Source organism: Oxyura jamaicensis, chromosome 5 (genome assembly GCF_011077185.1).
Source record: "Oxyura jamaicensis isolate SHBP4307 breed ruddy duck chromosome 5, BPBGC_Ojam_1.0, whole genome shotgun sequence".
NCBI classification, from domain to species: domain Eukaryota; kingdom Metazoa; phylum Chordata; class Aves; order Anseriformes; family Anatidae; genus Oxyura; species Oxyura jamaicensis.
Window position 1 is genome coordinate 52240073 of NC_048897.1, and position 26341 is coordinate 52266413.

Genomic DNA, 26341 nt, shown 5'->3' on the forward strand with positions numbered 1-26341 from the left:
AGTATAAATTGGTTTCAGGGCTTTCTTCTCTGATGGGGGTTTGTTGTGGTTGGAATGTGTCCTGCCAGGCTGCAGGTGGGGACTTTCCTTCCTGGGTTTCTTTGTGCCATCTTAGGGCAGGTGGGTGAGTTATCAGCTCCTGCAGATTGCTGGGAGTGGGAACATAGCCGGTGTTTGGGGGAAGTTAAGTCTGAGCAGGCTTTGTTACATCTTGGGGACCTGCAGAGATGGTGGGACCCAACCTACAAGCAAGAATCTCCTCTGCAGTGATGTGTGGTAGGAAAATGTGGATTTATAAACCCTTTGTGTGTGTGTTGTGGTTGATTCAGTGGCTTAGTGCTTCTTTGTTTTAAGTGATACTTATCAGTACTGATAAATCCAATTTGGGATTGTCTATTAAGGGGTGCTTGTAGCTTTGATGCTGCTGTTGTCCTGGAGTGCTGCTGTGGGCTCTGTGCGGAGATGTTGGATGCTGCACTGATGTGGATGGGATGCAGGGGTTATCCCTGCAGTGCTTGGTGATCCTCTGGGTGCTGTTCTGCCCTTGCAGAAAGGGCAAAAGTCTCCTTCTGTGACCATGGTTTTGTTGTGGGTGCTGTGTTGTACTTTCAGATTTTTGAACGCAGACCAGGGCCTGACTGTGATAATAACTTCATTGCATCTTTGAGCCTGTGAGTTGGGGGATAATGTTGTCTTGTGGCTCCGCACTGTAATGTCTTCTTTATTGGGAGCTGCTTGAATTCAAGCTTTTGCGAGTTGTCTGAAGGCTCCTCTTCAAGTGTTGTTTCAAGTGACTTGGTACAGAAGCACAAGCTACCAGTATATGGGTTAAATGTGGACAAGTGTAATATTGTGAGGAATATGAAGATGTCTTGTGAAAGAGGATTTGATAAGCACATTCAAGGGGATCTCTCTCTTTTTTTTTTTTTTTCCTAGCATATCTGTTCTATTTTGTCTTGTAACAGGGCTGCAATTGTAGGCTGGAATGAGAACATAGAATTCCTTGCCAAACAAGTCTCAGCAATTTTCTCAATATTGCTTTTTATCTGAGGACAAGATAAAATTAGATATTCGATCCCCATGTGAACTTGCTGTATCTTTTTAGCTATCTCTGGTATGACTGTGGGAATCATCAAAACCCCCAAATCCCTGGCATGGCAGGAGCTCCCCATCTGCTGGGAAGTGCTGCTTGGTGCTGAGAGCTGCCGTCCTTCCCTCTCAGCATTGTTTTAACTGCCAGAGCCCAGGTCTTGCCTAGCTATGAACACGTTCTGTTTTTGTCAGGGATGATTCCTGCCTAGTCCCTTCTCATCTGTCATTGCCTGAGCACTTGACAAAGGCTGCCAGCTTTATTATCCTTATTTACAACTGGGAAGACCTAGGCAGAGTGCTGGAACATAAGCAGCCACAAAACTTTTCCTGCTGCCAGAATAAGATACCAGCGTTTGGCTTCTGCTCTAATGCAATCCCATGCCAAGCATTCCTGAGAGCAGCCCTCTTGTTTCAGGGGAAAATGCATCGTGGTGTTCTTGTTGTTTATAAACTGTGGCCATCAGCAACATCTCTTGCCAGGATGTTTCTTTTTAGAGATTTTTTTTTTTTTTTTAAATATGTGGCAGGCTGACTCCAGCTGCTGTGGTTAAGGGCAAGTCCATGCCCTGCAGGTGGGCCTCAATTATTTAGAAGGATGCTGGCCTGTTCTGGGTGATGGTGAGTTATGGAGATGGATTGGTGACTCACAGGTATGCATTTGTTGCAGCTGGATCTTATTGCCAGGATAGTACTGGGTATATGAGGGAGAGGTGTACTGGAGGGCTGAAGATAGCAGAAGGGAGTTTATAGAAACCTACAGAAGGTAAGTGCTTGCTGCAGGAGAGAGATTTGTTTAAAGAGCAATGTGTCAAGTTCTCTGTTCTGTGATGGAGCAAAAATCAGCACAGCTTAAGCAAGGCAACCTTAAATCAGTGTAGGGGATGGCACTGAATTTCATCCCCTTCTTGATGTCTTTTCTGCACAGCTTGGTTGCAGATAGGTGTCTGGGCCAGTGTACTAGGAGAGGAAGAAGAGTCTTTTACTGGGCTGAGATGTGAAGCAGCCAGCTCTTGTCCCCAGTTCCTGCTTCTGGCAGGTATGGCTCTAGAAATACCCTTAGCATGTGGCTTCCCCTTTTCTCGAGATTACCTTCTTGTTTGCTTGGATAAGATTTGAGGCTATAAATGTGAGATTATAAAATTGCTTGGCTTTAGAGATATTTCCTAGCCAGAGTCATCAGCTTACTCAAATCCTCTTTTGAGCTCAGCTGTAACTCCTTTCCCTCCACCCCACCCACTCCACAATGGGTATTTGTGCAAGTCTTCATTTTGTGTGCGATAACAACCTCGTGGTGCAACCCCCCAGTGTTTTATCATCTGTGTTTCTCAAATGGATGTTTTTCATACAAAGGCTTTGGTATTTTGAGGGAGACATGAAGTGCTTTTCTTTTTCTTCCCATACCAAAGTTCCAGTAACGCAGCAGATCGCCACCAGCAGCAGGCTGCTCCGTTACACGTGGCAGCCTCCTACTCTCACAGCATGCTCACTGCAAAAGCACTCCTCAGCCCTATGAAACAAGGGCACTCAGCACTTTCTACAGCAGAGCCTTATAACTGTACCAGATACTCTTCTGAAACAGTTGCATGCTGTATCTAGGTGTGATTGGAGGTATTGCTGCTGTATTTCTTTATTACAGTCTGTGTTTTTAGCAAGCTGAACAGCTCTCGGGCTCAGTAAGGTGCCTTCCTCTGTGTTGCAGCCTCCTTGTGTCTCAGCTGCATGGCTTTGAATATTTTTTGAGGCAGGATGGGATGACTGGTGTGGCTTTATGACAGCTTTGGGTCTGTTGATTACCCTACACTCTTCCAGTTGCTTTCTCCCACCCTGTCTCAGCTTTGCCAGTTCTGCTCTAACCCGTTTGAGAGTAATCACTGAGATCTCTGGACTGAGCTAGAACCACCTGAGGTGTGACTTTAATTCCTAAACACAAGGCGTAGTTGTGGCTATCCTGATTTCCACTAGTTTTACATAGCAAAACATCAGTTCCTGAGAGCGAGCAGGGCTTCATAAGGGAAGCTTGGTGACCGCAGCTGTGCAGAGAGCGGAGGAGCAGCTTTGTGAATGAAAGGGAATCTTTTTTTTTTTTTTTTGGGGGGGGGGGGGGAGAACTCTGAAATCTTGCTTTGTTGTCAATGGAAAACTAAAATACAGGAAAAGAATACTGTTATTTCAGTGATAATACATTATCAGTGGAAAAAATGCTTGTATTAAAGTATATCTCTTATCATTGATCTATTTTTCAGTTCTTATTTTGAAATATTTATGCTGCCTAAAAGCAAGAAACCCCAGAAGAAGGCTTACTGGTTGTTCTGACAGTACTATTTTGTGTTTTCTTTGTACAACCAACTTTTTTAAAACATTTCTGCTGGGAAAAAGTTTCTGCAGGACTTTGTGCCCAGCAGCCCAGTAGAAGAAGGTCGGATCCCTCCTCTAGGGATGATGCTGATGGCTGGGCTGGCTGGAGCACAGCTGGAGATGGCACTGGAGGTGTCTGTGTCCCTACCCAGCAGCAGAGCTGGGGCTGATGTGGAAAGGTGTGTTGCATTTCTGCAGCACTCTTCAGAGATGCTGTTGGCCATGCGAACTGGAAAAGGTGCGTTTGGGGGATGCTGTTTCTGGGCTGCATAGTTCTGCTTTCATCCTGGGTGTGAGACAGTGGCCCTTGCTCTGCCTGGGGCTGTCTGCTCCTGCCTGCAGGGGTTGGTTCCCCCCAGAAGCTTTGGGAAGAAGTTTCTCACGCACCTCTGGTTTGCATCTGCTGTTTTGCTTAGGAATTGCCTTGGAAGGTGTGTGGGAAGACCCAAACAGAGGCAGAGGTAACTTTTCCTTAATGAGAAGCAGTCTGGGTTGCAGAGAAAAGAAACAAAAAAGAAAAATTAGATCATCTGGCAACCTAATTAGATGCTGTGCTCCCTGAGTATATCAGTGCCCTGTCGATGTCATTGACTATGTGGTGCCATCAGCAGCCTTAATTCTTCTGGTATTGAAATGATCTGGTACAGGATAGGAAGGAGAGGGCTCAGCTGCACTGCTGTCATTGGAGAAGCACAGTGAGAGCGGAGAAGGCAATAAATTACAGCCTTCTGCTGCCACCAGTGGCTGTGCACTATTAAGCTGCTAATTTTTGTCTGACTTAGGAGGAGAGCAGTGCTGCTGACTGCTGCGTTCCTGGATTTCAGGCTAAAGTACTTTCCATTAACAAAGATGAGGATATATTGAGTTGAACTGGAGGAATAATTGTCTCCTGTGCATTTAATTGGCTCCTCGCATTCACCCTTTGGTGAACTGATCTGCTGTGGGGAGATCATTGTCTCTTCTTGGTTCTTGATGACTTTCTGCTTCTTAATGGTCACCCTAATTGCAATGGATGGTGGAATGTCTTCTCTTTTTTTTTTTTTTTTTTTTTCCAAAGATGTGGCTAGACATCAGACTGCATTTTGCACACAGTCTTGTAGGGATGATTGCTAACTATTACCATACTCAGCTGTACGAATGGGTGTTTTGCTTTGTTCCATTGGAGAAGGAACTTAATTACAGAGCTGTGGATGTTGTGCTCACAAGTGCCAGCATGTCCTACATGACAATAGGAGATTCGTTAGGAAAGCTGCTTGGGAATACAGGCAATATTCCCCCTCTTCTGCCCATGTATTAAGTCATTGAGCAACATAAATTTTAACCTATTACGAAAATAAAAACTTAGAAATCAGCTCCAGTTTCACACACTTGCAGTGATGGCTCAAAATTCAGAAAACAAGCTCAGCCTTGGCAGGCTTATAATATGATACACGCTCTTTGTCAACCCATTTAATGTGTGTTTATGGTTATCAGCTCCAATAATAATGACTAAATAAGCAATTAATGATGATGAGTTGGAATGGGCTTAAGACAGAAATACAATGTGAGTATTCCAAATTGTTTCACTCTAATTTCAATAGTAGTAATAATGAAGTGCTTGAGAGGCTGTGTGTTGAGCTGGAATGCCATGAATGCCTCTACGGCTCACGTCACATCCATCAATGCAATTAAAGACTGGTATCAAACTGAAATGAAGAGTGGACCAGATATCTGTAGCTCCCTTGATTTTTTTTTTTTTTTTTTTGGAGGCAGCTTCAAATGGAGAACTGGTCATCAAAAGTTTGGACAAATTTCTGTTTATGGTACTTGGGGATGCAGACGGCAATAGGGTCTGTGCTGGGGGAACTGGAACTAGATTTTGGAAGGGTAGCAAACCTTGTGTTCTGTCACGAAGCTTTGGTATCTGTCCTTTGTGGCTTTTAAAGTTTATTTTAGGATGATTTATTTCACAAAATGGTTTATCAGAACACTTCCTGCATTCTTACCTCTTCCTTGATTCTTATCTGTACCTTGGCAGTATTAACAGTGCTGGCACAATGTGGCTGCAGCTGATTATGCCTATCAGCTGCATCTTGTTTACCCCAGATGTGCTCCCAACCCTGTGGTGGTGTCCAGGACCAGGCAGATCACTGGATTTACCCATCCTTTGGAAGTCCTGGGATTGTGAGAGCTTCCCCAGCCTCTTGGGGCACATCAGCCCCAACCAGAATCAGATGGAGAACTTCCACCTTGGCTGCAGAGAGAGTTGAGGGGGTTGTGACTTGAGCAAGAACTGCCACCAGCTTCTCCTCTGTTTGGCTGCATTTGATGCCCCAGCAGCCCAAACACCCTAGTCCCATCTGAACAGCAATGCCATACAGCTGGGTCCCATCAGATAACCCTCTGCAGCTTGGGTGATTAGTGAGGGCTTCAGCATCTGAAAGACTGGCCATTGCCCTATCCAGAACAGTTTCTCTGATATCTGCCACTTAGACCTGGGCCAAGAATATAATATAACATCAGGTGTCCACTTGTTGTTTGACATCTCCTGTTTCAGACCAGCCAGCATTTGGCACTACAGCAGTGAGCAGCTGGGTGCTGTCCCCCCTTCCCAGTGCTGCTGTGTTATCAGGTAATGGCCCAGAGAGAGGGCTTAATTGCAGAAATAAAAATGAGTAATAACAAATGCTGAACCACCACCAGCATTCTTTTGTAGCTGAACTCTGTGAAGACATGATGGTTAGAAAGCAAAGATGCCCTTTGCATGTTTGCAGCCAAGTCTATGCTCAGCATCTGCAATGGCAAGGCCAGGTTGGGTATGAACAAAAGCAGATCAAATCACACCAGTCTCCCATCAACCTCATATCAAAAAAGAGCTGAGAGATGCTGATGCTAAAATGGAACAAAAGGTGTGTGGATCCTCAGGCATGTTATTGACTCTAAGTTTGCTCTCATTAACACACACATCTAATTTATATATATTTTAAAGGAAGTCTTTTAAAGTGTTATTTGTGCTGCTTTTGGACTTGCCAGGGCCTGCTGAAAAGTGATGCATCCCTAAAATGACATATTCCAATAATTCATCAGGCCCAAATCGCATCCTGATGATGTATTACATTAATACATCATCAGAAAAGCAGCTTTCTGATCACTGGAGCTTTAATGATGTATTTGTGTGAACTCTGAGCAAAAGGCCATCCTTCTGCTGATATATTATTTAATGGCATAACCAGACCTGCTTGGCAGATGTGTGCTGTAGAAAGCGAAGAACCTGGATTTCCTAATGTGAGCTGGAGATGGGAGATGCAACTTTGGCTCCTATGTGTGCATGGTGAAGTTGGACAAACGTGAGAGTAAAGCTCCTCTGGAGTCTCTGTCTGCAAGCTGATTTAGGGCCTTGTACCAGCTCAGCTGAAATGCAGGCATTAAATGCTACTTGTGTTTGCTTGAGCTGGGTAAAAGACATGGGATAATAACTAGCTTAAAGGCTGTTTTTTCTTGTGGCCTGAAAAACAACAGAGGAAACTCTGTTAATCTTGCATTTATGTGCTCAGTGGTCTTTCAGCCAGATGGTGTGGAAGGTGCTCAGTACTGCAAAGTATTCAATTCAGCCTGATAAAATGTTTTTCCTCTATATTATTCCTGTGATGTTTCTTTTAGGGCAGTTGAATTGCATCTTCTGCATGTCTTCTGTGTTTTGCAGACCATGTTAACTATAGCATACAAGCTGGGACTAGTGTCTGTAACACTTTCATCCTCCTGCTGTTGTGTGCTTCTCCAGAAGGGTACTGCCCCTGGATGACTACTGCACTTTGCCAAAAGACAAATTTCTCTTGGTAGTATTCTTCTTCTAGGACTGCTCTATTATTTATAAATTTTTAGCAATTCTTCTCCAACTCTCAGAGTTCAGAGGAGGGTTTGTATGTCTTCCTGCTGTGCTCTGCTGAATTATACAGAGTAATGTTAATCCCAAGAGCAATTGGAAACTTCTGTCTAATACAGGAGTGACTCATGGGGTGGGGAGGAGGCTAACAAAATCTGTAACAGGACTGGTTTTGACAGATAATCCTGCTGTACTGGGCTTACATGGCAAGGGCCTGGTTGCATGGGGGGTGTAGGGATGGCATCTGTGAGCAGAGCCCAACACCTCCTGCTCAGTCAGCTCCAAAAGGGACCTGCTGCTGGCCAGAGCTGAGCTATGAGCAATGCTGGTTGTATCTCTGGGATGGTAGATGTCAGACGGGAAAAAACTGCTGTAATACAGCAGCTGGGAGAGAGGTGTGAGAAATGAGAGATACACAGCCCTGTAGCCCCCAAGGTCAGTGCAGCAGGAGGGCAGGAGGTGCTCCAGGCACGCAGCAGCAGTTCCCCTGTGGCCTGTGGAGAGGCCCCTGGTGGAGCAGGCTGTCCCCCTGCAGCCCATGGGTCCCACACGGAGCAGATCTCCACGCTGTAGCCCTCCCATGGAGGAGCCCCCGGTGGAGCAGGTGGATGTGGCCTGGAGGAGGCTGCGGCCCATGGAGAGCCCCCGCAGGAGCAGGCCCCGGGCCGGAGCTGCAGCCCGTGGAGAGGAGCCCACGCAGGAGCAGGGGGTCTGGGGGGAGCTGCCGCCCGTGGGGGACCCGTGCTGGAGCAGTTTGTTCCTGGGGGATGGATGGAGCCCGTGGGACGAAGCCGTGTGGGAGCAGCTCTTGAAGAGCTGCTGCCTGTGGGCGGCCCCTGCAGGCTCGGCTGGGGAAGGCCGGCATCTTGTGAGGGAGAGACCGCGTGGAGCAGGGGCAGAGAGGGCCCGAGGAGATGAAGTGTTCTGGACTGACTGCAGCCCCGCACTCTCCCTACACTGCACTTGTTTTGCTCATGACTGTAACTGGTGAATGATCTTCGTGTCCTTATCTCAACTCTTGAGCCCTTTTCCATCCTATTTTTTCCCACAATTTCTTTGAGGAGGGGGAATGAGACAGCAGTGTGGAGGAGTTTGGCTGCTAGGTCCAAACCACCACATCTACCCAGCCAGCAAGCTCTCCCTCCTTCAGGTTCCGCTCTGTCTCCTCGTCTCTGCTCGGGGTCACTCCTGAGATAAGCCATGATCCAACAGCTGTCTTCTTCAGCTGCCTCAGCAGAAAAAGGGCATCCCGTAGTGTGTGGTAGGCCAAGCCTCACGTGGGCTGTAAGGGGACCTCGGGGCCATCTCTTGTCAGCGCAGAGTGATGGGGAATATGGGGAGCATTTGTATTGGATTCAGCTGTTTTTCTACCAGACTTGCCACTTCAAAGTATGGCTAGTGACCATGCAAACCCTACTGGTTTTCCATTCCAGGAAAGCTTTTTAGTTTTTTTGGAGATAATCTTCTTTAACTCTTTGCTCCCTGGGAGCTCACAGCAGAGGGATTTTTCTTGTAGGCTCCAGGCCAGGTAGTAATGATGCTTTAAAATAGAAGTAACACCAGCAGCTGTGTGAAGTCTTTCTTAGTTGATTTTGATTGAGTTCACTGTTGGTGAGGCACTGCGATGCCCAGAATCAGGTCTATATTTTCAACATTTCTGGAGAGTTCATGCCCCTGCCTCCTGTTGCATGATGTAAATAACCTTGTCTGGAGCCACACTTCTTATTCTTTGCATCTTCCCCAGATGGGAATCTGCATATGACATGGAGCTGTGTGCTCTGCTGTGAGCTGATCCTGGAAGAAACTGTACAGAAAGGCTGTATTGTAGACACCCGAGTGGTGTCTTCTGCCTGGATCCCAGTAGTGGAGAGGTGATAACGAGCCCTGGTTGAACTCTTGGCAGGTGATTTTTTTTTTTTTTTTCCCTTGTCAACTGATGCAGTCACTCAGTCCCAAAAGGCCACCAGATTGGTCAGGCACGATTGCCCCTGGTGAAATCACAGTGGCTGTCTCAGATCACCTCCTTGTGGTGCATGTGCCTTGACATTGTTTCCAGGAGGATTTGTTCCATGACCTTTGCAGGCACAGAGGTGAAGCTCACTGGTTTGTAGTTCACCAGGTCTTTCTTTATAAAGATGGGAGTGATGTTTCCGTTGTTCCAGTCATCAGGGACTTTATCTGACTGCCAGGACTTCTCAAATATGATGGAGAGTGTCTTGGCAAGTACCTCAGCCAGTTCCCTCAGGACGCTGGGATGCATGTCATGTTCTCAGTGTATTAATGTAAGTGTTCTTAGTATACTGTAACCTGTCACCAAACATCAGCTGAGGTGTGATAGCAAGCTATGTACGTGCTCTCACTGTGCAGCAAAATCAAAATAATACCACTTAGTTCTTTGTCATTGCAGGATAAGCTCAACAGCATTGGCTTTCATGTAGTGTTAGTCAAGGTTGCTTATAAAGAAAACTCACACAAACTCAGTAGCTATATAATAACTTAGAATCATAGAATGTCTGGAGTTGGAAGGGATCCACAAGGATCACCGAGCACAGCTCCTGGTTCTACAGAGGACCACCTGGAACACCTAAAAATCAAACCATGTTTCTGAGGGTGCTGCCTAAATGCTTCTTGAACTCAGCCTAACAAGCTCAGGTCAGTTGTGCCTGAGCCTCATGAAATGGAATTGCTTTTTGCACAGGTGAACTCAGTTTTATTAGTATCTATTGTCCTTTCAGACAGATGAAGGACATACCATGTTTCTTGAGAGCTACCCTACAGTGCCCATTGAACAGCACTTCGAGTGTGTGCTTGGGGAGTGTGCTCCCCAGTCATGCAGTGGGAGGTGGCCTTTCTTCCAGCTCTGGAGCATGCTGGTGGGATGGAGTGCCCCAGATGTGTATTAACATCAACGCATGCTTATTTGCTGGGGTGGCCTGGGCTGGTTAGTCATGGCCAGGGCTGCATTGAGGCCCCAGTTAGCAGCAGACATGCCGTGTGGTCTGGCGGTGCTTTCTAGAGAGGCTTCAGATATGCTCTAGCAAGGGCAGTGACATCCACCTTGCATCTGGGCTCACTTAAATAAAAAGCAGAGGCTGAACACCCGAAGTAAAGAAGGGCTGAGTGTTGTTAAGGCAGCTGTGTCAATGTTAAGCATGGGCATTGGAGGACTTTGTATGAGCAAGCCTGGCTTCCCACTGCTGGGTGGCGATACCCTCTGAAAACCACCACAGTGGTCCATCTGGAGGTGGTGGTCTAATGGTTGCTGCATCCACATTCCATCATATTCCTATAGAAAGAATCACATTCCCTTTCTCCTAAAAGCACTTTTGAGGACAAAAATCATTGTGAATATTTTGGGAGCAGTGCAAGCTGACAAGCTTTCTTTAAAAGACTTTCTAAAATGTGTTCAGGTCTCTCTTCCTTGCTGACAGTTGTTTGAAATGATGAAAACCAGACTTAGATCCTGCCGCAAGGAACAGACGTGGCAATTTCTGTGCCCCTTTAGCAATAGGGGAAGGAGACAATGTGAAATGCAGTTATGTGAATGTGCAAATGAAATGTGTCTCCATACCTCAGTTGGATAGATTCATTTTAGAAGTTCATGATTGTCTGAGTGTGGACAAGAAAATGTCCTTACTCCTGAACCTCCTGATGCAATTTCTCTGTGAACAGAGTCAAATCCTTGTATGGAGTGGGATTCGTTCACCCTACCTTAGGTAAGTTTTGAGTCTCTCTGTGTAGGCTAGTCACCTTGGGTTCATTTACAGTCAATGGAGTAGAACAGTTGCCTTCAAAGAGTGATTCATCTCCTCTTCCAGCTGACGTCCAAGGTAAATCAGATAAATCACCCCTTGCTAGTGATTGGCTTTGAACTCCAAGAGTGAGGAAGAATAGCAAAATTAGAAATGTAACTGTTGGCCATGTGAAATTGAGATACGTCTTACCTGTTCTGTACGTTCCATAAATATCACGGATACCATGGCACTTCGTACCAACAGAGGTTTACAGCATTACTTTAAAAATGCATCAAAGCCTACCACATCCTTTTTTCTCTGAAGCTTTCCCCCTTCCCCTCTTACGTGTTCTCCCTAGACATTATCAGCAAAGTTTTTTTTCCTCTCTTATTAGAGGCTCATTTTTCTCACTAAATTGGGTCCATGAGCTGACTAGGATATAATTGAGCCAAGCAACAGTTAGTGTGAGTAACCTATGACTGAGCCCAGAGCAAAACAAGAAGGGAGAAGATTAGCTGCCACTGAGTAATTCAAGTGCCTGAACAAAACAGGAGATGAAGAAAAGAAGGTAACAGCTGGGTGATGAGTAAGTAGAGGCATTATCAGCCTCAAAGAACTGGGAACATAATTATAGGGGGTCCTTTGCTCAGAGCAAAGGAGAGCTGAACATACTCCTTCAGTGGAGGGTTCAGCTTCCCCCTATGTCAGGATATTGAGGCTGTGCTACCAGGGACTGTCTGTTGCTACTTACTCTGTCCAGCTCTGTGTCCCCCAGAGAGTGCATCTTAGAGGAGGACATCTCTTCCATGGAGTCTGCCTGATGCCCACTCAGCACTGTGACAACAGAGCTGAAAAAGAGAAGTGCATCTGATGCTCAGGTGGACTCTGAAGTTCCCTGTTCAGCTCAGAAGAGAGGCATTGAACATGTTTATTACACTACCCAGCCATTGCACACACTAACGGAATATTTTGTATATTTGTATATATTCCATTAATAAATCTAAGGAGCAGTAGAAAGTCCCACATCAAGCCAGCTGTTTAAAGTTGTTTTAATGCTAAGTCAGACATCTTAGTACAACTGCTTGTTTTCATAGGTGGTCAAAGAACCTCTTTACAGGAGACAAGAAGTCAGTCTTTGCACACCTTTAACAAAAGGACCAGGCTTGACCTGTGTGAAGCACAAGCTGTGAGTGAAGCACAGTCGGTGCGATCACACTTCCTTTTAAAGTACTGACAGAAAACCTTGGGACAGCAACGTTGCTCGTTGGTTTTGTTTTCTGAATGCTGGGAGGGATTATACAGGATGTAAGCCACTGCCTAGGCATCACAACCTCCAAAGAGGGGCTGACTTCCATTGCAGTGACAATACCTGGTGCTCTGGAAGTGCCTCCCACTGAAGGGCTGAGAATCATTTGAACAATCAGGGAATGATTTAGGTTGGAAAAGACCTTCAAGATCAAGTTCAACCATTGACCTCACCTACTGAGTCCTGGTGGGGACTTGTCCCTTAGTGCCACATCCACATGTCCCATAAATATCACGAAGGAGCGGACCCCATCAATTCCTTGGTGTCTCATTGCAATGCTTGACAACCCCCTCCATGAAGAAATTCTTCTTAATATCCAACATAAACCTCCCAGGCACAGCTTGAGACGGCTTCCTTACTCCCTACATCCCGACATGGCTGGAAGGTTGCCTCTGTCATGGGCTTGCACCCAAGGAGATACCAGAGCTGAGTGACTCTCCACAAAACAAGCTTGGCTGCTGCATGATATCAAAGACACTTCAGACAATGAAAGAATATTCCTTGTCTGGAAAGAAGAATACCAACTAGTCACGGCCAATGTGGGACCGAGGGAGGGTGGGCAAGGTCAGTGCTTTTGTCAAAGACAGTTGCTGGGCACTGTGTCTTGTTATTTCTGCTACTCACTGTGATGTGTTTCACCTGTGAACTGAATTCTTTAAAGCTCACACACAATACTGAACAAAAACCAGATGGGATATAAAGTTAAATGAAAAGCTTTTCTTTCTCTCTCTCTCTTTTTTTTTTCAGTATCTTTATTGTGATGACCAACAGAAGGGGGGGGGTGGAGATTAGGCAAGTTTTGTAACTTTAGTTTTGAGGTTACTCTTCAGCTTTTAAGGAGGAGATAACAGCTTGGCTCAAAATATTCTCCTCACAGTAGCATATACTGCAGTGTAATGCCATGACAGGCTAATTGCTGATAAACACTGAGCTAGCAGTGATGGATGGGGCAGAGAAAAAGGGTGGAGCAGATGACCTTGGAGCTTTCAAAGGTAAAAAGATGCAAGGGCTCAATTATTCCTTTCCCTGCACTCCCTCTGGTACCTCGATACTTGGTAGTACCCTTATAAATTAAGGCCCAACTTGGATCTGTTTCCCAAAGCAGATTTTCTGTACACGTTTTCTGGGAATGTCTTTAGGGAATGTCAATAGTAGGCACCAAGTGTCAGTAACCTACAGGTCGGCAGAATGATCTCATAACAAATCTGAGGAGCAAAGAACTGTGCCAATGGTCTTAAAACACAAAATACATCAATATTGAGTAAAATAGGAATATACAGTGGGTCAATCCGGATGTTCCTATACTAGCAAACTAGGCAACATCCTTTCTGAATGTGTGGAGGATATTCACTATTGTGTGTGTTACCTTGGCATAGATTTTTAGAGGACACTGAGCGTAATAGCAGGATTTTACCTGCTGTCCCTGTATTAAAAAACAAACACAAAATAAACAATAGACCCAACAAAAAAAAAACAAAACCAACCAAAAACAAAAACACACACACAAAAAGCAACCAACCAAACAAAAAAACCCCAACCCCTTGTTTTTTGGTGGGGACACCATCCTGAAAATTGGATTTTTGGCAGTAAAATATTGAAGGGATAAAAACTAATTTTATATATGTTTTTTAAATTTAGTAGTAATTAAGTAACCATGCAAAACTGATGCCCAGCATCTGTTCCAGTTTTCATCAGTACACGTGTGTGTTTCTCCTTGGAAACTTGTGCCAGGAAGGGTCCCGGGAATGTACTTGATCCAAAGCCTGTGAAATATGTCACTGAAAGCAACTGGGGCATTAACTTGCTTGAATGATTTGATGGAAGGAATCCTGTTGATAGGAATAGATAACACAACGGTTAAGACTCAGCATCTTGTCCTGCAAGTGATGTCTTTTAATTTCAAGAATTCAAGTTGACAAATGGATCTGTACCACGAGCTGTTGTGATTGCTTCTGAAATGCTTTCCCAGAGCCTAATGCACCTGCTCGGCGAGAGCCTCCTGGAGTACAGTTTTATCTAATTGTGACGAGGACGATTATGAAACACATCCATTACTTAGATTGCATGGGTCCTGTCAAAATTGGGATCTATTATGTGGGGAATGATACATGCAGCAGTTACTTCTTTTTTTAGCAAGCTTGTTGGGAAACCGTGGCAGATGAAAGGTAGGGGCTGGTAGGAGAGATATATAATGTGAGGGAATATAGGGCTCACAAACACTTTGCTTTTATGCTTCACAAACAATTTTATGCTTATAAGTCTCTGTTATATGATAAAACTTAAATAGTGCTTTAATTAAATCGAAGTCCCCAAGGCAGGACTTGAGTGAGAAATGTATTTATTAACGTTATACTGACTGTTCACCTAACTGATTCTGGAGTTTTAAAAAATGTTGCATACCAAGTTTCCTGGTAAAGACAACATGAACATTTATACGTTGCTTGTAGAAGCATATGTTATTTTACAGCTTCTACAATTGTATGATCCAGGTAGGAAAAATACCTTTCTAACTGAAAAAAAAAGGTTAAGATACTTGAAAAGCAATCCACAAAATGATTTTATTAATACAGATTAAAAGTCCTGTTTATGTTTTTTTTTTCAAGTGAGTGCTTACTCGTGGCGTTCTTGAAATCAAGAAGAGGTTAAAGCAGCGGAGTCACATACAGCATGCCATAATCATTATGGTCTCGATGGATAAGAAAGTTCTGTGTCTGAGTCGTGAATTGGGGAAACCTCAGCTGGTTTCAATGCAACATCGATGTGCAGGAAGGGAACAGCAGCAAAGTGTAGGTGTGAAACTTGGCCTGTGTCGTTGGTAATGACCTCAAATGGAGTGGAGGAGAGCGCTGACCCCACCTCGGGGATCATGCTGCTGCTTATCAGGCTCAACGTCAAATAAACGTTACGAAGATTTAAAGGCTTGGTGCTCATGGTCCAGCTGGAAATGCATTTCTGTTATGCATTTATAGCAATGCGATAGTGCCTGTTAACCAAATGGGATTTAAAACACTTGAGCCATTGTGAGATGCAGTTTTCATGGTCTAATACTAATTTTCATTGATCATTTTTATGACACAACGATTGTCTTTGTAAGACTCAGCTTTTGCTGCAGACTTGATGCCACCTTAATTAGGCAATCTAATAACCTGTGAATTACTAATGGGACAGCCTAAGGAGCTCTGCGTGGCCATCCTTTATCAGCCTCCTCAGCTCGCAGGAGTACCTGCTGCATTCGGAGTTCAGCTACAAAATATTTATGGAATCTAATACAGAGGTAAACTGCATTCACACCATCAGGATCAGTGCTTTCAAATGTGAACAGAGGTGGTGTGAACAGGGCTGTACCTGGAAGGGCATTATTTTCTCTCTCGCTGGAAGAGATTTAATGTGAACAGTAAACAACGATTGTATATCAAATGCCATAGAGGAAACGGAAGAGGTTTTAAATCCTAGAGTGCAGGCGACAGTTTTATTGGGACACACAGGTCAGGAAGCTGTCTGATATAAACTGTCTGGAATTGAGGAATTTATAGAAACACTGGCAGAAAATTCAGCCTCACCGGTAGCTTTGGAGGTGGTCGACTCCACGCACGTGACCGGTAGCACTTAATGTGCTCTCTCCATGTATATAGATAAAATTTGGGTGACAACTGCGGTGATATAGAAGTTAAATCTCATTAATGGACACTGCATTTTCTTCTAACAGTCGGAAGGTTTAAATGCTGTCAGTTCTGGCTGGTGCAAGGAGGACAAGAAATGCATGCATTAAGGTTTCTCTGCCGTCACCCTTCTAGGCATAAATATGTGATAGGAACCTTTACCAGCTGGAATGGCTCTTCTGACAAATCATTAAATCTTCTTTCTCCGGAGTTAAACATTTCCTCTCTCCTGGCCCCAGTGAATGAGTGACAACGTCTCCAGGATGCTACTCAGAGGGAAAGCAAAGGGCTGCATCCTCCCCTGGTGCTGGCAGAGCTTCGTGGGTGCTGCACCAATTTGCATCGATGGCTCCTGGCCCAGTGGCTATGAAATGCTCAACGTGAGCACTGGGTGAAAACAGCTGAATGGTTTTCAGGAAGGTGCCAGAGAGAAAAGCACGCGGTACATCCCAAACAGTCCTTCCCCTAATAAAACCGTCCTTCCCTTAATTAGTGCTTCAAGTGATGCCAGGCCGTACGATGCGTGTCCCATTCTTTAGGATTAATGAGCAGCTACCATTACATTTTTATCACTTACGGATTGGCAAATATGCAGCGAAATGAAAATGCTAAGGAAAAAATACAGCTTAAAACAAGTGCTATTTACTAAAGAGATAATTGGTTACATGCAGCCTCAGGTGGAGGCATTACAGTGGCTGCTTTTAATCAGTTGTTCCAACATATGTTTGCAATCCTGATGTATCTATGGGACTATCTCACTGTGACCATGACTAATTACACACACCAATCATGCGTTGCTTTTGGTTATAAACCAGCTACGGAGCTAGAAAGTGCAGATACAGAGTGAAGCCTGGAGTTTTGCAGGGCTCTCAGTCTGTCAAATTAGTGTGGCAGAAGTCTCTGTCCTGTGTTTAGAGCTGCGGAGCTTTAACTTCTCTGTAGCATCTTCCTCACTTCAGCAGGTGTCTCCATGGACCAGGTGCTTGCAGCTTCAGTTTCCACCTGCTCTGCTCCATCTTGCTTAGCTCTGGGTTCGCTGTTTGTCTCCTGTGCTTAGGTTTGGGCTGCTTCAGGCAGCTATTAAAATGTTGTCAGGGTCTGTGTGCACATATATATATTGGGTTGGACCCGATGATCTTTCAAGGTCCCTTCCAACCCCTACAGTTCTGTGTTATATATATTTTTTGTAAGATCAAGTCCTGAAGCACAACATTTCAGTGGTGTGGTAGTCATAGTTCACTTAATGCTTTTTTTTTTTTTTTTTTTTTAACAGCTCTGCTTTGTGGAAATAGGCCCAGGATTATGAGCAGTGTCTCGTGCACGTGTGCAGCACCCTCGATTGTAACACATGCAGTAAGCACAAATGAGAGCTTGCTGCTCGTGTACAGGTTTTTTAGTATCAAAACAGATGGAATCTATCATGATCAGCTTTAGGAACAAACTAATTTAGATCCTCTCTTTTCCTTTAACTAACTTGAGGGGAAAAAAAGAGGATTTATTTCACATAATCATTCCATACAAAAGATTTATACATATATATGTATAAGCTTTATTTTGTAAAGATTAAAAGCTATTAATAAAGGATCAAGAACATTGAAGTTAGCAAGTGGGCAAAGGAGAAATCCCTTCCCACAGTGTTTTAGCAGCAAAAGTTGCTCACCCAGATATTGGAGATGCTCGTCCAAGTCCCCCTGCCTGCACAGAGCTGAGCCCCTGCATCCAGGACGGGGATGACCATCACTGCTGCAAAAATACCTGCTGAGCTTGTGCATGCTTGGTCTCTTCTGGTGACCCGGAGTTAATAAGTGAAGAATCACATCTCAGCTGAGCATACGGCTGTGCATATTGCTTTGGGTTGTCTGTAGGGATCGAAATCTCTGATGGAAAAAGCAACACCTCAAGCAGAGGCTGCTTCCTGCAGGTAGGGTGGGAACCAACAGCACACCTGCACCCCGAGCTCCTGGTAGCTCAGGGAGGAGGGTAGCTCAGGGTTTCGGGTAGGAGAAGAAGTAGGCAACAGAAATTGCCACGAACAAAGCCTGGAATTAGGTTTTGTTTTCTTAATTTGGAGGAAACAGTTTAATGACTGACTCACTGGATCTAAGAGCAGGGGCTCTTGTGACTGTGGTCACCACCTTCATGTTGGAAGGAGCCAAGCCTCTGCTCTTCTTCCTCTCCCATTTCTCTTCTTTGACCTGAGAGTATTTAGCAAATTTTTACTGAGGTTTTAATAAATTTAAGTTCAATTCTCTAATAGTTTCAAAATACATCCTTTGGTGAATTTTCTCAAAAAAAAAAGAATAAAAAATCCTTCTTTTAGTTAGTAAGTGAGCATATAACAGTGATTTAATTTTGAGGAGCCAGTAGGCATAGCAAGATCATGTTCTGATTAATCTAAACTATTCAGTGCTGTGACAACTATTTTTCCCCCATGCTGAATGCAAAGCCTTGGTAACACAGAGCTGGGATGCTTGAATGGATCTAGAAATTACGAAATAAGAGCATGTGCAAGCAAAACAATTACACGCTTATGGACTGAAACCCCTTCCCTCCCTGATGAATAAACCACACAATCTAAAACAGAAGAGGGAAGGCACTACCAGGCTAGTTTTCCAGCTGCTCTAGCTATGTCTCTTTTATCAAGAAAGATGTTGATCTGTGCCACTTGAGGGCATGGAGGAAGGAGGGAAGGTGTATGAAATTTTTATAAGCTTTCCCATAAACACCACGGTTTGTCTCTATTCTTCATTTTGGAAGCACTAGGGATTCACGTTTGGGTTTTGTGTTTGGGGCTCTGCAGCTTGACACATCAGCTGCTCAGGGAAGGTGTCAGATGGATTTTATTTTAAAGGATGGTTGTGTGTATATAATCTTGGGCAGATTTATTCTTATATTAAATGATGACAGGTTAGATTATCTTTCAGCTTCTCTGCTGGCCAGGACTAGTGGGATCCTATAGAACAATGATTGGAAGCAGGGTCCAAGTGGGACATGCTGGATTTTCCAATGAAATGTGGAGGAAGATCTCTTTTCTGTGGAAGATCCAAGATTCAAGAAGAGCTCCCTGTTTGCTCTTTCTTTTCCCATCTGTGAAACAAATTACCTGAGAAACCTCTTAATTTAGACTGAAAGGCAATGCAGTAACTAATTTGAATAGATCTGCAACTCCAAAAGAACAAATACAGTGTTTAAGAGGAGGTTTCTCCCATAGTTTAAGTGGAACCCATTGAGGAGAGGATTGTGTGTGAACCAGTCAGGGGAACCCTTGGTGCATGCCACTTCAAAACAGGAAAAAAAAAAAAAAAGCCATGATGGCAAGTACAGGTAGGTGTTGAAGGGAAGATGCACTTTCCACCTAAAGTCTAGGTGCAAGCAATTTTTTTTTTATTGTTGAAGCACCCAAATTCATCTGTGGAACTGGAGTGCTGTGACTGTCCATCTGTTGTCACTCTTTCAAGATGTCTTTCTGCCTGTAGGTAGCAGCTTTAAGGAGTTAGAGGGAAAAATGTGGAAGTGAGTTCCCAATTCGATACAGGGCTGCACGTCCTGCACAGCTTCAGCAGCATGGAGTCATGGCTCTGCGCTGCTTTGCTTCCACAAGGAATTTTCATCATCTTCAGGCACGGGGCAATCCTAGGAGCTTGTGGATAATGTCTGAGAAAGGTGAAAGCCGTGCTTTCTGTGTGCCACTGCTGCAAAGCTTCCTTCTGATCTCCTGGGCTCTGGATCCGGCTTGTCGTGGATTGTCCCCTCTGTTTTCTGGGTTGTTCCACTTAGGTTAGCCTACTGCTTGGTTTTTTTTGAACATAACTGCATATAGTGCAAGATGTGAAGGGGTTGAACGGAGGAGTTTGTGTGTACACGTATATCTACACAGGGACTGGGAGATGGGGGGACTCCCCACCAGAGATAAGGGGCTGGAAAAGGATCCAGGTTCAGGGTGCAGCAAAGAAAGGGACAAACTAGAGATGTTATCAAGCAAGGGCAGGGAATAAAGGTTCAAAATATCATGTTGGCTAAAAGTGTGATGATAGAGCAGATGTGCTGTGTGTGAAACAAAGCTCACTCACTTCTGGCCTTGCTCGATCCCAGGAGCTCAGCCCCAGCGTGCGGCACTGCTGCTGCTCAGGCAGGACTGGCAGGTGGTGCTAATTAGGCTGGTGTGTTTTATGATGGTGCTATTAAGCAGGGTTATTTATACCATCATACCTCTCATTTTATCACTTGCTGACTTCAAAGCATTCTCCTTTTGGATAATGAAGCTCGGTGTTTTCGTACCTCGCGATGTCCCATTACTCTGTGAAGACACCGATGCCGGCAAGGTACGGCGAGCTGACAGCTTTATTCATTGACTACTGCTAAATACTCATAGTCTGTATGGAGCTATTATGTGTTGTACTTTAGATAATGGGCTGTAAATAATAACAAAATCGAGTTGCTGAATGCCCTTACAGGTGACATTAAGTTTCGTGAAGATATACGTTAAAGCCACGCAGAAATAATTTCCGCAAGCCAGCCTTAATTTTCAGCCTCGATTTCTAAATATTGCCTGTTACGTTCCATGGCCTCCGGAGATTTCATTTTTATTCAATGATGACAAATGATTTTTTTTAAAGAATATCTATTCACCCAATAGGCCCGCGTGGTATTTCTGTGTTGTCCTGGGACCCCGGAGCAGTGCCGGGGCTTTGTGCGGAGCAGCCCACCTGGCTGCCTCATCCCCCCGCAGCAGAAAAGCAGGAGCTTTTCACACTAACAGCTGAAGATTGGTGAAGGTTGCAGATCCGACCCAGGAACACCTTTTTTTTTTTTTTTTTTTTTTTTTTTTTTTTTTTTTTTTTTTTTTTTGCCTGCTAAATGCTGACGGACACTCATTACCAATTCTCAGTTGGAGTTATCAGCCTAATAGGTTTCATCCCTCTGGAGGTGCTTAAACAAAAGTTCGCTTCCATAGGTAGCTTCACAAAAAGATCCTAACAAGAAGGAAGCCCCCTTGAAGACTGCCAGGCCAGTGGAGACAGCTGCTCCTGCCTTCATCTGCTGAGTGGCTGGGCTGTTAGGAAATGCCATGTTGCCTGAAACTGTTTGTCCTTGCCTTCACGCTTGATCTTTCTTACTGTGCAACGTTAGAGAGAGATCTTCAAATTGTAGCTGGTAGCAGCTCTCTGAATGGGGCTGTTGCGTTGCAGTAAGCACAGAAAGTAAGTGAATAAGAGGAGGAGCCAAAAGAGCCGAGAGGGGAAAAGATGTGACCATGGCCAATGTGATCCTGCTGGCCTGGAGAAGGATGCGGGCAGAGTGTGCAGAGCCAGTGCCTCCAGGAACACAGCAAACCAGCAGGAGCAGAGGGGTGAAGGTGCACAGAAGGGCTGTGTGTGCTTGATGAAGGGCTGTTCTTGGGAACATGAGGCTGGAAGATCTTACCTGGTGCTGGCCTTCAGAGAAGTGTTGTCCCACAGGTCGTCTTTAGGTAGATGAATTCTCTTTTGGAGGTGCCCTGGAGAAGGAAACAATCTCATGTGTTACCCAGGTGAGGAAAATCCCGACCTTGCTGACTTGATTACAGAATTCCTCCCAGCTTCACTGGCTTCAAGGTTTTACATCTATAAAGTTTCTCATATATAGGCATACACACATGTATATACAGGCACACATATCTGTCTATTCATCTGTACACAAACAATAACGCATCACACTTTGCCCACTGTTTTCTCTCTAACCCTGTCCTTGAGGGAGCTCTGATCCCCCCATAACTAAGTTCTTGTGCCAAACACTTCTTTACTCACCTTTCCTTCGCGAACTCTGTTCTTACATCACACCCTGAGAGTGGCCTGGAAATGCCACCGAAGGGTGCACTGAGCTCAGCCAAATGTTGCATCCTGTTTTCCCCTTGCATTCCTCATTTGGTTTCTGACTTCATGTGCTCTTTCTTGCTTTCCCTTCCAGAAGATCCAGATCTGATCTCATCCCATCTTTCTCTTTTTTTTCCTTATCACTGTGCCCCTCCCCAGCCTGCTCCCCCCATGTCTTGGCTGCTCTGACGTGTTCCTCTCCTGCCTGACCCACTTCTTGTGAGGCCTTTGCCTATTCCCCGTGACAATGTTAATGAGTTCTGCTGCTGCAGCCTCTTTGCCTCACATTTCTGAACATCCCATCTTTATTTCCAAGTCACTTCAAAGCTTTTCTTCCTCCCTCCACTTCCTTGTCTTTATCTAGCGTGTTGCCCTCTCCCATTCTCCCTGCTGGTTTCCCACGCATACTTGTCTTTGTCCCGTGGGTCTCTCAGTTTCTTACGCGATGTCCTCATTTTCCATTTAATGTAGTAGTTGCTTGTCTCTCAACTCCTCCTCCAGCCATCTTCTGCCTTTGGTACCCATAAGAAGGCATCAGAAAACTGAATCTTGCTGATGAAAAGGAAACATCCAATAAGTCTTTTGTGAAATACAGCTTCTTGCAGCAGGTTTAGGTGCTGTTTCAAAGATGAATGGCTTTGTGCTGCTCCGGGAAGCAGGTGCTCAAATGTCTTTAAAAAGTTGAGAACTCAAAAAAAAAATAAATAAAAAAATAAAAAAATCTTAAACCTCTGAAGTTTTGTGGTAGGCTGAAAGGACTGATGGCTCTATGAAGCAGCTGAACAGCAAGAACAGCAGAAGAACAAAAGAACAGCAACTGCAGAGAAGTCAGAGTAGTCATCTCAATCAACAACCAACCTTTGCCTGTATTGAAATGGGATCTCTTATGAGAATGACATTTTGTGATTCCCAACTTTCTATCCACCTACCATACTTTGAAGCTAACACTTTTGACTTTTCTGGAACCAGGAACACACAGAAGTATCCCAGTACAGGAGAAGGCTTCTCCAGAACGTGGTTACTGGTCCGTGCCTGGCGGGTATGAGAAAGTGTCTGGAAATGGCCTCAGTTCTGGGCCATCTTCGGGAATTCCCAAGAGGCTGAGGACAGGGTGCTCCTCCTGTTCACCACACGTGTCAGTCTTAACTCTGCTGGAGGCCAAGCAGTGCAAACAGCAATTTGCTTTCCTGTGGCTGGTGAACTTCAGTGCCTCCATGTAAAATCCATGCACGTAATGACTTCATACGCATTTCCAGAAGCTAACGCCTGAGATTTGGCTCATTAAAATCCAAATGGCGCGCTAGTAAAATGAAGTCTACCGACGTACCAGATCTGTGTGCTGGAAAGTGGGATTCAGTCACATCTCCCAGTTTTTTATGAGCAATAAATACCCAGTAGCTCAGAAGACAAGCTTTCCCACTTTGTGCAGGTTCTGGAGCAAAAACCTTCTCTTGCACTCAAGGACAGCTCTTGCTAATGCTGAGGACGCTCTTGTGGGCAGCGTTTGGTGCAAGTGGCGTTAGATGTGCAGCGCTGGCCTGCAGCAGCCCTGGGGTTTGATGCACCACTCTTCTATGCTAACTTCCTTAAAAGCAGCTGGGACAATCCACGTGCATCGTCTTGCTTGCACGTTTGTGTCCTGAGAGTGCTTCCTGCAGCTCAGCTGAATGCGCAGAGCCTCTCGGCGGAGAGGGGAGCACCACCAGGGAATAGCAGGGAACAGCTTTTCTGCGGTGGAGCCGCCAAAGTGGCTTTGTTCTGAGTGCTTTGTTTCAGTGCTCCCTGAATAGGGATGATATTACTCACAGGCTGAAGAGCTTTGTCATTTGGAGCGTAAGATGGTTTAGAATTGGGCCCGATTTATATGGAATGAGTTTATTTCTGCAGTAATGGCTTCTTCTAGGATAAGAGTGTTTATAGCCCTTCCCTTTGGAATCGTTGTCGCTCCGACTAGGCTGTCTAGACAGCTCGGTTTTCAGGCATATTCACCACGCCGTGCCTCTAGAGTGGGTAATAATATGTCAAAGCCATAATATTGCCAGCTAAGGCAGGCTCCGAAGGGGGAAGTGATTCCGGCTCTTCTCTTGAGAGGGAGAAACAGAAGAATTCCAGCTCCTGTTACTGCTGTGCAGGAGGGGAAGGTCCATGGTCTGCTGCTCTTGCGGTCTGCAGATGGGGCTCTCAGATCCATCACCCCCTTAAATACATGCTCCTTTCCTCTGGAGCACTGCAGGAAGGAAAAGAGGGAAGCGTTTAGTTGTCTACTTCAAATAATACATTATTTAGAATATGTTTCCTTCTTGAGGAAATAGCTGGCGATTATGCTATGAGAACAGTTGCCCTCAAGGAAACAGAATAAGCTTTTCCTACCACTTTTGGATTCCAGGTTGAACAGAAGCTCTTGACAAGCCTGGCCTTGTTTTATGCGCCCTTTCCTTCAAGGACACTTAAGAAGCATGGAGTGATTTGCTGTGCGTGACCTGGCCGAGCTGAACACTGCTGTGAGGTGGTGGGCAAAGTTTTCCCATGCCTTTGAGTTCTTGTTTTTACTCTTTTGACAGCTTGGTGAGAAAGAAGAATATTGTAGAAGCATAATTATTTCCAAGTAGGTGCCCACTGTGCCCTTCTGCACAGCCTTTGCTATTTTTGGGAGTGTTCAAATAACTTTTTAGCTCATATTAAAGACATCTGGAATTGAAGCACAGAAGACACAGTGCAAATGGATTTTGGAAGAAGGCTCCCATTTTCTAGACTAACAAAAATTCATTGCACAGCCCTATTCACTTAATCATGGATCCAAACTTTTAACACCTGCCTCAGGATTTCTGCACTTCCCATGAAAAAGACCAGTTGAACTTAGCATTTGCAGTCCTGTGACCTGCAAACCCCTTGGGGAGCACAGAAATGCCCCCAAAGCCTTTGGATACCAGGAATGGACTCTTGGCTGAAGAGGAGACTGCAGCTTGGAGTGCACACAGGGGCTGGGTTCCCAGTGCTCCCTCAATACATAGCAGGGGAAAAAGTAGGTACCGCTGAGATATATCCCCGTTTTTAGGCACTGGGAAAGTGGATGGTAATATTGGACGTGATCCAGTGATCCATCTATTCTGGATCACTGACTCCAGTATCTCTGCCAAGGAGACTGTGGCACATAATCCCTTTCAGAAAAACATCAGACTGTAGTTTAAGACTCTGCCACTCTTTGCAGAGGCTGTTGCAGCATCTCTGCTTTGGTGGCTAAAAACTTAAATTTCCAGATTAACTATATTTACAGGCACTTTCAGACCATTTGTTCTTTTGCCAAAATCACTCTGTTTTAAATGCATTTTTTTTTTCTATTAGTATTATTTTGAGGTTGCTGATGCTTTGTTTTTTAATGAAAAGCAAAAGAAGCACTTGTGGTGGTTTATAGCTAAAATGAGGTGGGGGTGAGACTTCAGGGCATCTCAGTATTTTGTCAGGAACCAAGTCAGGTATTCAGCTAAAACGTAGCACTTCCTTTGATCTGGGACGCGTGGACTTGAGTGGCTGAGGTCCTCTCTGATGGTCTCTCCTGGCCAGCTCTCCTGTATGCAAGGCAGAAGCAGAGGGAATGAGTTGTAGCTGAATGATGCAGCCAAAATCTCTGAGGTTTTGTTAAATTTCAAGCACTTCTCAAACAAATATCTAGTGTTTGATTTTGGTTACCGGCAGAGATGATGCTGTTGCCCAGCCTCTGCCTCTTTAAGGAGTACATTAACTGAAGGATATACATAAATCCCTTTTGAACAGAATCAAACCCACAGTGATTACACAAACCCAGTCATCCGCTCCCTCACATCCCCTGGGAGCACCAGCATCTGGCGTCAGTGCCTGCTCTGAGCAGAGATGCTCTCACAGCCTACAAACCGTCGTCCTGTGCTACCTCTCTGAGTAATACCAGGGCTAAGGATTGATCTGGCCCCTCCTTAATGTTCTCTTAGTGAAAGTAATTAAAAATTTCCAAAAGTAAACCAAATCAAGCCAATTAAACTGTAATGTGATCAAGGCTTGACTGAGATTTATCATCTTTTCTGTGGCTTGAAATGCTGGCAGCTGGATGAGTGCAGCAGCAGTGATGTGTGCACGTGTTAGATGGGACTTGACTTAAAGCACAGATCTGTGTGAGCAACCCAAAGCAAAAAAAAAAAACATGTGTGAGGTCTCTTCATTTCTTTTCAGCTTGTCAGGGGCTGTGAAGTCCAGGACAGTTTGTGGCTGTGGTCCAGGACGGCTTTCAGACCTACAGCCCTTGAAGCAGGGGCTCTGTCCGTCTCAGGGAGGGTATTAGTAGTAGTCATAGTGGTTTGGGCAACAAGGATTTTTTTTTTCCAGGTCATGTAACTGTATACCACATGTCCAAAACGAGCTGCTATGGAGTTCTGTATGGATGGAGTGAGTCTGAAGCAGGAAGCCTTCTGTACCTTGATAAGAAATGGTTGCGCCTTCCCTTGCTGCAGGAT

The 26341-nt window shown here is 44.8% G+C and overlaps 1 long non-coding RNA gene across 2 annotated transcripts; it reads left to right on the plus strand.

Annotated features, from left to right (window-relative positions):
* The first annotated feature begins 33 nt into the window (after positions 1-33).
* LOC118168513 lies at positions 34-26030 on the plus strand. 2 transcript variants are annotated; one of them, XR_004751613.1, is made up of 2 exons: positions 34-75; positions 22609-26030. It is a non-coding gene; the product is annotated as an uncharacterized LOC118168513 (long non-coding RNA). The 2 variants fall into 2 exon arrangements; XR_004751612.1 differs by lacking the exon at positions 34-75 and adding an exon at positions 92-276.
* The last annotated feature ends 311 nt before the right edge of the window (positions 26031-26341 follow it).